The sequence below is a fragment of the Nilaparvata lugens genome, chromosome 9 (assembly GCF_014356525.2).
Source record: "Nilaparvata lugens isolate BPH chromosome 9, ASM1435652v1, whole genome shotgun sequence".
Taxonomy (NCBI): Eukaryota; Metazoa; Arthropoda; class Insecta; order Hemiptera; family Delphacidae; genus Nilaparvata; species Nilaparvata lugens.
Genome location: NC_052512.1, coordinates 27,292,999 through 27,304,964, shown reverse-complemented (window position 1 = coordinate 27,304,964; position 11,966 = coordinate 27,292,999). Strand labels below are relative to the sequence as shown.

Genomic DNA, 11,966 nt, shown 5'->3' with positions numbered 1-11,966 from the left:
GCCATATCGCCCCATCGTAACGTCAGCATCGTATAGAAAACTTTTCTGTAGAGTTTGTTTACATTGTTTTCAATAGCAGATTGTGTCTATTTCAGATGGAAGTAAATTATTGAAGATCTAAAATTATATAATCAAGAACTTATAATCATATCATGTTGACGTCACGATGGGGCGATATGGCAGTAGATGTTGGCTTCACTTCGCCTTTCAGAATGAATAAACAATGGGGCGTGTCTATTCTACAACTGGTCCAAGGTCTAAGCCAGGAACACAAAACACTTTTGAATAAATATGTGATAACTGTGACCGTTGCCGGCTGTTACTCTGGAATGATCTTAACGAAATAAGAGTTAATCAATTTATTCAAGTGAGTAAATCATTGCTTTGTTGTTATTAGTTTCAGTATGGAATGATAGCATTGTTGCATTTACTTGATATTGTGTAGGATATGTGTTTGCAATAAAAATTCGTAAAAGTTAGACATTCCAACTGTGAATATTATAGAAATATTATTAAATAGATTCTATCAAGAATAATAGAATTGAAATTGGATATTTCATCACTTCATTTAATTTATTTTCATTTTATTTTATTTATTTTTAAGCCGTTGGGTTGGTCAAACTGGAGGTAGTCAATGGTCTATTTGAGTTTTCTCTACGATAAGGTAAAGTCGTTACTCTGTATCTTTGACAATGAAAGTCTACTGCACGCACAGCTGCAATTTCACTGTCAAGGTTGGCCATCACATCTTGGTAAACAAAACATTCACAATTCGATGACTCGTCTTGTTCTTGTTTGGATTTAGACTTTTGCCTGCATTTATTTTTAATACAAAACTGTTATAGGCTTCCAAATCACATTACCGTAATCAATACAATAACTACTAATTTAATAATCGTTCAGTGGACTTATAATGTGAGCTTAGTTAGTGAATAGATATTGTAATAATATTATAATCCGACAGTCAACACAGACTTGAACATACTAATCTCAAACAGGTACGGTAAGTCGTTTTAAAAAAATAAAGTAATATTAGACTTATTTTCAATAATATAGTGATATTATTATTATATTTTATGAGCAAATTATAATAATCCATTCAAGCTCCTATTAACTTTTAGGATACCGCATGCTTGATTAAAAATCATACATTTTTAGGTGGATTTAAAAAACGATCTAAGTTATCAAACTTTAATAGACCATTTCAGTTGTTTCCTTTTTGTTATTGTTTCAACTAGCATAATACAGTCGGTAGATGACAGGTGATTATAGTGTAATTTGAGAAAGTTAAGGTGATTTAACTAACGCTAATTGTTTACATGACTATAGCCTATATTATATTATAGGCCTATGAGCCCAAATAATATATTCTAAACTGTGGTATGATTTCCTTATTTTATCATAATACACTATTAATAGTCAGGACTATAAACGACCAAGACCGTACCGTTTTTTTTTTTTAGTTTTTAAATTGAAGAAACTTTTTTAATTGAATTTTTTTCATCACTATAATGTAAGCCCCCTGGGCTGAAAAATTTGCTATTCTTCATTTTCAGTATATAATGACTTTTTAAAGCTTAGTAAATCCTAGGATACGATAATTGAAGAATTACAGGTACAGTGTTATGAATACATTTTGCTGACAGTTAAGTTTATACAGGGTGCGGCATCATAATTTCCTTTTTTAAAACTTATAAAACGCGTTGTAAGTGTCTGAAAAGTTTTATTCTATTTTTAGAATGTGAATTTGTATTTAAAGTTTTGTTTCATGTAGTTTTGAAGAGTATATCACGGAGGTGACGTCCCCCACTCTGGATACACTTAGTGCCGGTTGCACTAAACCCGGTTAAATTTTAACCGTGATTAATTCCACGAGAACCAATCAGAGAAGCCCTCTTTTCAAAAAAGCCTTCTCTGGTTGATTTTCGTGAAATTAATAACGGTTAAAATTTAACCGGCTTTTGTGCAACCGGGCCTTGGAGTAGCCTACCTATTTCTATAGTGAGGTCCACGTTATAATGACAGTATTTGATAAACTTTGATGTTGCTATCATTGTCCAACAATCGACAAAGCATGTAGTACTATCTTTTTCTAGCTCCGCAACGATGCCAAATCTGTTTTTGACAATGTATAAATATTAAGGCAGAGAACAGGCAACGCTGTTCTTCTATCTTTATTCACTGCCATTATAACGTGGACCTCACTATAGTACTTTATATTTCCCTTTTAAGCATTACAGACTTAATTTCGGCAATTTTCACCTGTGTTTTGTTCTTTAGTAAATTCGTATGGCTTTTGTTGGTGGGGAGTCCCTTGCGGGAAGGTCCCACCACCTGAATATATAATTTAAGCCGTCAATAGGCCTTACGACTGTCATACTCCAGCCGGGACCGACAGTTTAATGTGCCCATCCGATAACACGGGAGTGATCTGGTTAAAAAACTTTTGGTAATGATAGGGTTTGAACCCGGGATCTCTATGCTGCTACGCAAGCACTCTATCCACTAGACCACGTTTTGTTCTTTGAATCGTATAGTGTCTTTGGACGGTTTACATGGACACTGGATCTCAAGAAACCCCACAGAAAAAATTGCCCGAAGGCAAGTTAGGAGATCGAACCGGTTATTGCAAATCGCCTCTAATTGAGATTGAAAATTCTTCTTTAAAATGTGGAAAAAAATGCTTGGAAATTGAACTCCATGATTTCAAGAATTTCTATCCACCAGGTGATATAATATCTAATGGTCCCTCAGATTCCAAGGTCACTGCAACGAAGAATTCTTTCAGTGTTTTAAGTAACGATACTTCAATAGAGCCGATTTCTACTTGTAAATTGAATAAGGTTAGGGGTAATATGCCAGTTATGAACTCTCATCAACTTTGTAGGCCTGCAAATAAATTAAAAAAGAGAATATTGCTATTGACAGACAGTAACGGTAGAGGATTGTACAGACTTCTACAAGAGCAAGTAGGAGTAAGTTATAATGTCACAGTAATATGTAAGCCAGGCGCCAAGCTGGCACAGGTCGTTGAAGATATTGAGAGTTTGACAAGTGACTTTGATACAGACGATTATGTAGTTGTAATGGGTGGGACAAATGATGTTTCCTTCCAGGCCTCATATAGATTGTCGATCGATAGAGCCCTCAAGAAATTTCTCCCGATTTCGTCCAGGACAAATCTTATTCTGTCATTAATTCCTCAACATTATCTTGATTCCTGCAAAGATGATATTCCAAGTGCAAATCATTTTATTACTCACTTGGTTGGAAATTTCTATAGAGCTTGCAAATTTTCATTATTTAGACTCAAACGATTTTCTCATGCGGTACGACTTCACAAGACATGGACTGCATTTGAATCGATCAGGTAAAGTAAAACTGGTAAATCGGCTTACTCGATTAATCTTCCTCAAAGATTTGCCTGTGTATCGTGGAGAAGTTCAAAATAAGAGTGACGATATTATTTTAAACTGATAACTGAGGACAAGGATGGATATCATGTTTCTAACTTAAATCATGATAAACTTGAAACAAATCCGCTAATTACTTTCAACAAAGATTAAGACACTTACAGACAAATGTAGAAGTTCGTTTTCCCCATGAAAAATGTATGAAAAAACAAAGACAGATCAAAGTGATACATGTCAATGTAGGATCACTGACTGATAAGTTGGGTCAGGTGGAAATATTTTTGGAAGATGAAGCTCCAGATTTTTTTCTTGTAAGCGAGCATGGGCTGACTGATGGTAAGTTAAATTCAATTAAGTTGCACAATTATTCCCTCTTGAATTATTTTGAAAGAAAATATATGATAAAGGGAGGGGTCGCTATTTGTTGACGCCGTTTGAATTTAATGGAGTTGGCGCCTGAGTAGTACATAATTGTTTAATTGTTTGTTTTGGAGTTTTCAAGTCAGTCTGTTCGAAAGGCTGTCTTCGTTGACAGGATTGCTCGACTCGTTCATTGATTTGTTTGTATTTCTATCGGAAATTATTAATTTTAATTCCATGTCTCCGATCATAGGGAGTAATAATTGATTTTAAAGTACATGTGAGAATTTGAGTATTTTTTATATATTGGAAGTAGTAGTGAATACCTAGTAAAATTGAGAAGCAGAATTCTATACATGATCCAACAACTCTCTGCAGTGCCTCGCTACATCATAAATCATCAGAGTCAAGTGATCTCATTTACATTTATCTTTTCCTTAATTCTTTCCTTTAATCTTTCACCACCCAAACCTATAGGTAAAAATCACTCTGACTTACAGCATAGATCATCAGCCGGGGTAAGTTTTGATAATAAGAGTTTTTCATTGCATCATGAATGGATTCATTAGTATTTTTCTGCCAGAATATATTGAATATTAAATCGATCAAAATTACAGTCCACTTAATCAGAAATTTGTATAACTACTATTTATAAAAATGATTTAACTATGACTGGGAGTTTAAAGATTATGGAGATAGGTAAACATTTTTCACATTTCCTGACATTGACACCTCTCAAATATCTTCCTATGCAGGATGTCGAAAAATGTTCAACTAATCGTTTGAATCGTTTCGAGTTAGTCAGCCAAATGGTTCAATCTTTTCGGAGTAGATGGCGAAAGGAGTACCTCCACGAATTACAGGTCAGACAGAAGTGGTGTAAAGATACAGCGTCGCTCACAATGTTAATGGACGTTATAAGCAGCCGGGAAATCAATTATCTCTGTAACCATTGATCGGAAACAGTTCTATTATATGCCATTTGATTCGTTACATTAAGGACTACAATATCAGCTATATTCATTTTTCCAATAAAATTAACAGTTTTCTTGATAAAAAAATATATATGTAAAAATTTAGGGAGCTTGCGATTTGTTTTCTTTGTTTTCTTCGATTAACTTCAAAGCAAGTAGTTTTAAAGGAAAATGAGCCAAATAATTATTGTAGCCATTGTCATTGCAAATCCATTGATGTATATTGTTATTTATTTGCGATTCGATTTGACGCCGTGGAAGGGCGCGGCTGACTCTCTTAGCCATAGTAAACAGCAAACTGGAAATCAATTAACTCTGTAACCATTAATCAGAAAAAAATCTATCATATGTCATTCAATTCGTTACATTATGGACTAAAATATTAGTCATATTCATTTCCTCAATAAATCGAACAGCTTCCTTAATAAAATAATATATATGTAAAAATTTAGGGGTTTTTCGATTTGATTTTTGTTTTCTCCGATTAACTTCGAAACAAATAATCTAAAGAAAATTAGAAAGACAATTAATGTAGCCACATTCATTGCGAATCCATTGATGTATATTGTTATTTATTTGCGATTCGATTTGACGCTGTGGAAGGGGAAACAGTTGGCGCGGAACGGTGTAGCTGACTCTCTTCACTATAGTAAACAGTAAAATACAGTAGTAGGCCTACTGCTTTCTAAGTTACATCTTATTCACACTATGGCGCTCGAAACAATCAATTTTGTCTACTGTTTAGACATGTAATGAAACTAATTGTTCACATTTTAATTTTCTAAAATCATTTTGTTGTTATATATATGTGCTAAATCATGCATTCTATGACAGACAAAGATATTGTTTGCAACCGATAAAATATTCATACTATTACATGATATAATACATATTTAAAATATGTGTGTATGATCATAATTCTATGCTAAAATTTATCATAAGTTATGAATGTCAAAAACTGAGATAAATCATAGATTACAATAGTGTTAACAGTGGCAATTTCCTGAAAAATCATAGCGTGCAGTGTTTGCTGTTTTCTACAGTTAATATTTTCCAAGCCAGGTTGATAATATACCTTCAGTTGAGCCAAATATATATGACGGCTGAGGCATAAAAAATTTATACATTGGGCTTGTTGAGTTGAAACTTACTATGATTCTCTCTGTTAAGTAGCTCATCTTCCGTTCTCACTAGTTGAATCTACATTACTTAGACAGTCCAATATGAAAATTAAGTAGATTCTAAAGATGAAAGCCATGCAAACATACAAATTAAGGAAGAGTAAGCATGCATAAAAGGTAGGAAAATCATGAAAGTGTTTCACATTTAACCACAAAGAACCCTACCGTATAAGATTAATTGAGGACCTTGCCGGACAAAGGGCACATAAGGCAAAAGCTCATTTTTGGGAAATGGCTTTTGAAGATTCAAGTTTTCTGTTACATAATTATATGAAAAGCAAAGCTTAATGTGAATATTATTCTCCATTTGTTGCAATATTACTAATAATTCAGCAAAAGAAATGTTATTTATTAAAAATAAGAAAGTCCAATAAAAATAATAATAAAGACACATGTTATGTGCCCTTTTTCCAGCAATCAGTTTTGAAGTGATGAGTTGGTTCAAGTGAATTCTAGTACACAAGTATATTGGTCTTATAATGGGCTCTTCTTTATTTTCTATCGATGTTTTGCTCCAGTAGAGAAAATTTAAAATGTTGGTTTACATTTTATAAGCTTTATAAATAATATAAATCAACGGTAATATAAATTTGATAAGTCCAGTATTAAAATTAATCTATGTTGATTTTCATTGTATCGCTTTGTATCAATGTTACTTGCTCTGTTTGCAATTCATCACTATTCTCTCAAGAATTAGTTTTTTTATGAATTTCATGATCTGAAAATTGAAATTCAAATGCTATTTGTTATTCCACTAGTTTTTTTACAATAATTGTTACGTTGAAGAGTGAGGCAATTCAATCCATTTGGAAGTAAAAGGAAATCACAGTGCGATTTGAACAGTGGATAATAACTTTGAAATTCAGTTGCTCAATTCATTTTGGCTTGATACTATCATTTGTAATTTTAGTTGATCAGAAATATGCATTGTATATAATGTTTATATTTCAGTTTGACTAATCTTCTATCACAGTCTCGCTTTCATTCATAAACATGATAATCCAAATACGTTGATTACTTAAAGATGTAGCTTATCTTACGTCGAACAATGTACAATACAAACAATTTTCATTAAATTATTATTATGATGATGATCATTGGAATTTCTGCCTGTGAATGAGAAAAAGTCATTTTATGAGCCTTGAAATTCGTACCTAGAAAAAGTTGCATTATTACTAGAAATTTTGTTATTTTTACTATTTATTATAGGTACCATACATTGATTTTTGTGATTATAGAGATCAACTACTTTATTCTGAATCAGGATAAGGATGAATAGGGAAATTGTAAGATGGGGATAACATCCATAGTTACATAGCATCAATTTGAAAGCTCTGATAATAATGATTTGAACGGAACTGCGATTGTGGCTTGGTATTGCCTCTTCATGTTCAGTGAGAATAGAAAGCTTCAGAGTAATTCGTTCTCACTATATGTGATAATATTGGTAACATTTGTTAATATTTGAACCTAATATGCAACAAATTAATCTACTTTCAGCTTGAAAATTTTCAACTTATCAGGAGTACAGTGTTATCATATAGGCCCACCCTTTTATTATTTTTTTTGTTCACGTGATCTGATGATATTCATTCCATTATCAAGTGTTTAAATTATAAAGAGTGATGAAACAAGATAAAACACAAGAAAAGCTATGAAAAGAAATTTTGAATCTTCATTTTTCACAAAATAAGGATAAGATGAAGGAGTCGGACACATAATATATCATGAAACTTCGTTGAAAAACATCAACGATGTTGATCCATTCATGGATGTAATGAGAAAATTTCCATGTCACTGATAAGAAGAATTGGCTCAATCTTAAACTACAAGGAAATAATCATCCTTCCATGTCCTCAACAGACTAATAATTACGATTGCGGAATTTTTGCTATGTATTTTCTAGAGGAAGTATTTAAATATAGGAAAATGAATAGTAGTTTAAACTGTCTGGAAAATGGCCTCTCTCTTAATGTAAACTTTGATGCTACTGTATATAGGTGGAAAATTCTATGTAAAGTTTGTAGTTTTTTAAAACCCAAGTCTTGTGACTCGATGATTTTCAATGATTCCCAATGCAGTAAAATCTCAATGTCATATCCTAGCTCTAAAGAGACAATAATTTCCAAGAATAGAGATACTTCTCTTGGAGATACATCCACAAAGAAAGCTAGCACTAAGCCAGTTGAAAAGGTTGTTAGAATATTTGGTGATAGTCATGGTCGTGATTTGGTGAATGGTTTGAATGGAGCCGTACCGGAAAATTCAACTAGTGGCTTTATCATGCCAGGTGCTAAATTTGAACCAATTGTAAATAATATTAAGAGTGGAACTGGTAATCTTACCAATAGTGACTATGTGGTTATTGTAGGAGGAGCAAATAATGTTTACTGTAATCAGGCCGCTATTTTTTTTAAAAGTATGCTTTCCCTTCTTCAGGTATTGAGTTTCACTAATGTATTAATTTCAACAATACCTATAAGATATGATCTACCTGAATGGTCTTGTGTAAACAAAGAGATAAGGAAAACTAATAGTAAAATAAAAAGGTATTGTGGAAGAATGCATAATGTTCAGGTGATAGATCTTACTGACCTTAAGAGGGAACATTTTACCAGGCATGGGCTACACCTGAATTGGAGAGGTAAGAAGAGGATGACGGAAAAAATTATTGCATTGATGGAAAATAAGATAAATGAAGAAGTTATTCGTCTTGAATATGACCTCAACTCCCCGGAAAACTAGTGGTTGGTCCTGTTGATATAAGTATCAACAGAAAAATCTTGGAAGGTAATAGAAAACAGGACCGTAGCTCTAATTTTCCACCTGCTGAACATACAACTTCTTCTGAACCCACTCATAGTAGTAATTTGAAGTATTTTCACTGGAATGTGCAATGTCTTAGGAATAAGTTGGATTCGATTGAGTACTATTTACATTCTAATAGGATTGATATTGCATGCTTGGTTGAAACCTGGCTCGAAATTGATGAGGTGGAGTTGTATAAAATTAAAAATTACTCAGTTGCGAGTTCATATTGTAGGTCTCTCAGGAGACATGGTGATTCAATTATTTATGTTGAGAACAAAATTACGTTTAAGCCACTTGAGGTTATTAACAGTATCTCTCTGGAAATGGTTATTGAAGTATCAGCGGTGTTGCTAAACGAGTATAATACTATAGTGGTATCGCTATATAGACCTAATACAAATAATACACGGCAATGTTTTATGATCTTCATGGAAAGGTTGGCTTCCATTCTTGAATATTTGAGTAAACACAATTCTAAAATAGTTTTCTGTGGAGATTTTAATGTTGATTCAAAAAAAAAGGTGACATTGTTTCTGAATTGAAAAATATTTTTTTATCTTATGGATTAAGTTATTGTTTTGAGGGTATTACTAGGCCTGGGAAAAATTATGACACGTGCATAGATAACATTTTTACCAATGTGGAAAATCATTTTTTGTCTTGTGAAATAGTAAAAACTCTTGTTTCTGATCACTGAGCTCTTCTTCTAACAGTCAAATGTAAAAATGAAGGTAAAACTAAGAAAAAAACAAATGCAGCAACAGTTGAACGTTTAGTGCGTAGCATGAATAACAAAAACATTTATGCTTATGAGTGTCTACTGAGTGCTGTAGATTGGTATAAAATTTATCTGAATAATTCATTGGACATGAAGGTTGATTACTTTCTCGATTTTTTTTAAAATGTAATAAACAAAGCTTCTCCGCTTAAAAGAGTTAGGGATAAGACCACTTTGCCAAAACAAAATAGAGTATACAATCCCGAGTTGAATTGCTTAAAGGATAAATGTGACTGGCTTTATGATATATACTCAAGAACAGGTTCATCTCATGCTAAAGCGCTGCTTGAGAAATGTAAGAAATCGTTTAAAAAATTGCTTGAAGAAACTAGGCGCAAAAAGAATGACAACTTCATAGAATCTTCTAGCAATAAGAGTAAAGCGATATGGAGTATTATAAATAGTGAATGTAATAAAGAGGGTCAAATCAAAGTATCTGATAGCAAATTAGATCCATTTGAATTAAATAATTTCTTTGTTGATAATATCAATGAAATTGTAAAAAATGTGTCTCAAAAAGTGAGGAGCCAGAACTCTACCAACTATTTGTGTAGTAGCTTAAAACCATCTTGTTCATTTAAGTTCAGTTTAGTTAGTAAGGGTGAAGTTGAAAGCGCTATCAATACCATGAAAGCAGGTAGATGTGAGGATGTTTATGGAATAAACACCTTGGTTGTGAAACTAGGAATGAATTATTTGAGTGATGTTTTGACTCATATTATAAACAGTTGTATATTGAGCTCCATCTTTCCAGATGCACTTAAACGTATAAAAGTGATTCCCATATTCAAAAAAGGATGCAAATCTGAGTGCAATAGTTTCAGACCTATTTCACTTGTTCCTATTATTTCCAAGGTGTTCGAAAAAGTATTGAATAAACAAATAGTTCAGTATTTTGAAGTCAATCGTCTTTTTAGTGACTGCCAATATGGCTATAGAGCAGGACTGGGAACTGTTAAAGCAACTGTTTCTCTCTTTAATTTTCTTATTGAGTCATTGGAGAAGAAAAATCCAACTGAAATAAGACTATTTGACCTCTCAAGAGCTTTTGACACGGTATCTCATGAAATTCTTTTGAACAAACTGGAGTATTATGGTTTTGAGAAGTCTGCAAGCAATCTCATACGTTCTTATTTGAGCAATAGGTTGCAAAAGGTAGCTTTCAATGGTAATGAGTCTAGTTACTTGCCTGTTTCCTATGGTGTGCCACAAGGCTCTATTTTAGGCCCAATTCTATTTATTTTTTATGTGTCTACTTTTGTTACCATTTGACGTTGTAATGCATTTGATGTTCTCTTTTGCTGCTACAATAAAACATTTATTCATTTATTTATTCAATATCTGAAACTAGAGTTATCAAATTGTGTTACCTCTGACTCGTATGGAGAAGGCAGGCACACTTTAAATTAATATAATAAATTCTGTGAGCAAACAACGAAATCCTGATTTTTATCATGAGCATGGTTGAATCAAGAAAATTGTAATATATTTTTAGAATATTGAAAAGTGAAAATCTATATACAGCGCATGTCAAAACAATAGACAAAATTAAGTAAACGCGCCATAGTATAAATGAGATGCTATGTAGACAGCAGTATTATTCTGTTTACTATGGTGAAGGTAGTCAGCCACGTCGGCTGTTTCCCCTTCCACAGCGTCAACTTGATTCGCAAATACATAACAATATACATCAATAGATTCGCAATGAATGTGGCTACAATAATTATTCGTCACATTGTTCTTTAAAATTACTTGCTTCGAAGTTAATCGGAGAAAACAAAAAAAATTAAATCAAAAAACCCCTAAATTTTTACATTATATTATTTTATCAAGGAAACTGTTCGATTTATTGAGGAAATGAATCCGACTAATATTGTAGTACTCAATTTAACGAATCGAATGACATATGATAGATTTTTTCCCGATTAATGGTTACAGAGATAATTGATTTCCAGTTTGCTGTTTACTATGGCTAAGAGAGTCAGCCGCGCCGTTCCGCGTCGACTGTTTCCCCTTCCACGGCGTCAAATCGAATCGCAAATACATAACAATATACATCAATGGATTTGCAATGAGAGTGACTACATTAATTATTCGGCTCATTTTTCTTTAAAACTACTTGCTTTGAAGTTAATCGAAGAAAACAAAAAAATGAAATTGTAAGCCCCCTAAACTTTTACATATATATTATTTTATCAAGAAAACTGTTAATTTTATTGAAAAAATGAATATAACTAATATTGTAGTCCATAATGTAACGAATCGTATGGCATATAATAGAACTGTTTCCGATCAATGAGTACAGAGATAATTGATTTTCCGTGATTACCTGCATTTTTCAACTTTGAGGGTGGCTAGGGGGGAAAGCTCCATGGTGATTTCTTGGGACTTTTGGGAGAATGTCCCTGTGGGAGGGTTCTATGGATGGTGAAAGATTCAGCTTTTATTT

The 11,966-nt window shown here is 32.8% G+C and overlaps 1 protein-coding gene across 1 annotated transcript in view; it reads left to right on the top strand.

Annotated features, from left to right (window-relative positions):
* The first annotated feature begins 731 nt into the window (after positions 1–731).
* Positions 732–11,966, top strand: part of LOC111064578 (mitochondrial import inner membrane translocase subunit Tim21) — a 39,572-nt gene continuing 28,337 nt past the window's right edge. The window contains exon 1 of the mRNA XM_039435724.1: positions 732–752. The gene's annotated coding sequence lies outside the window, so the exon portion shown is untranslated. The remainder of the gene's footprint in view (positions 753–11,966) is intronic.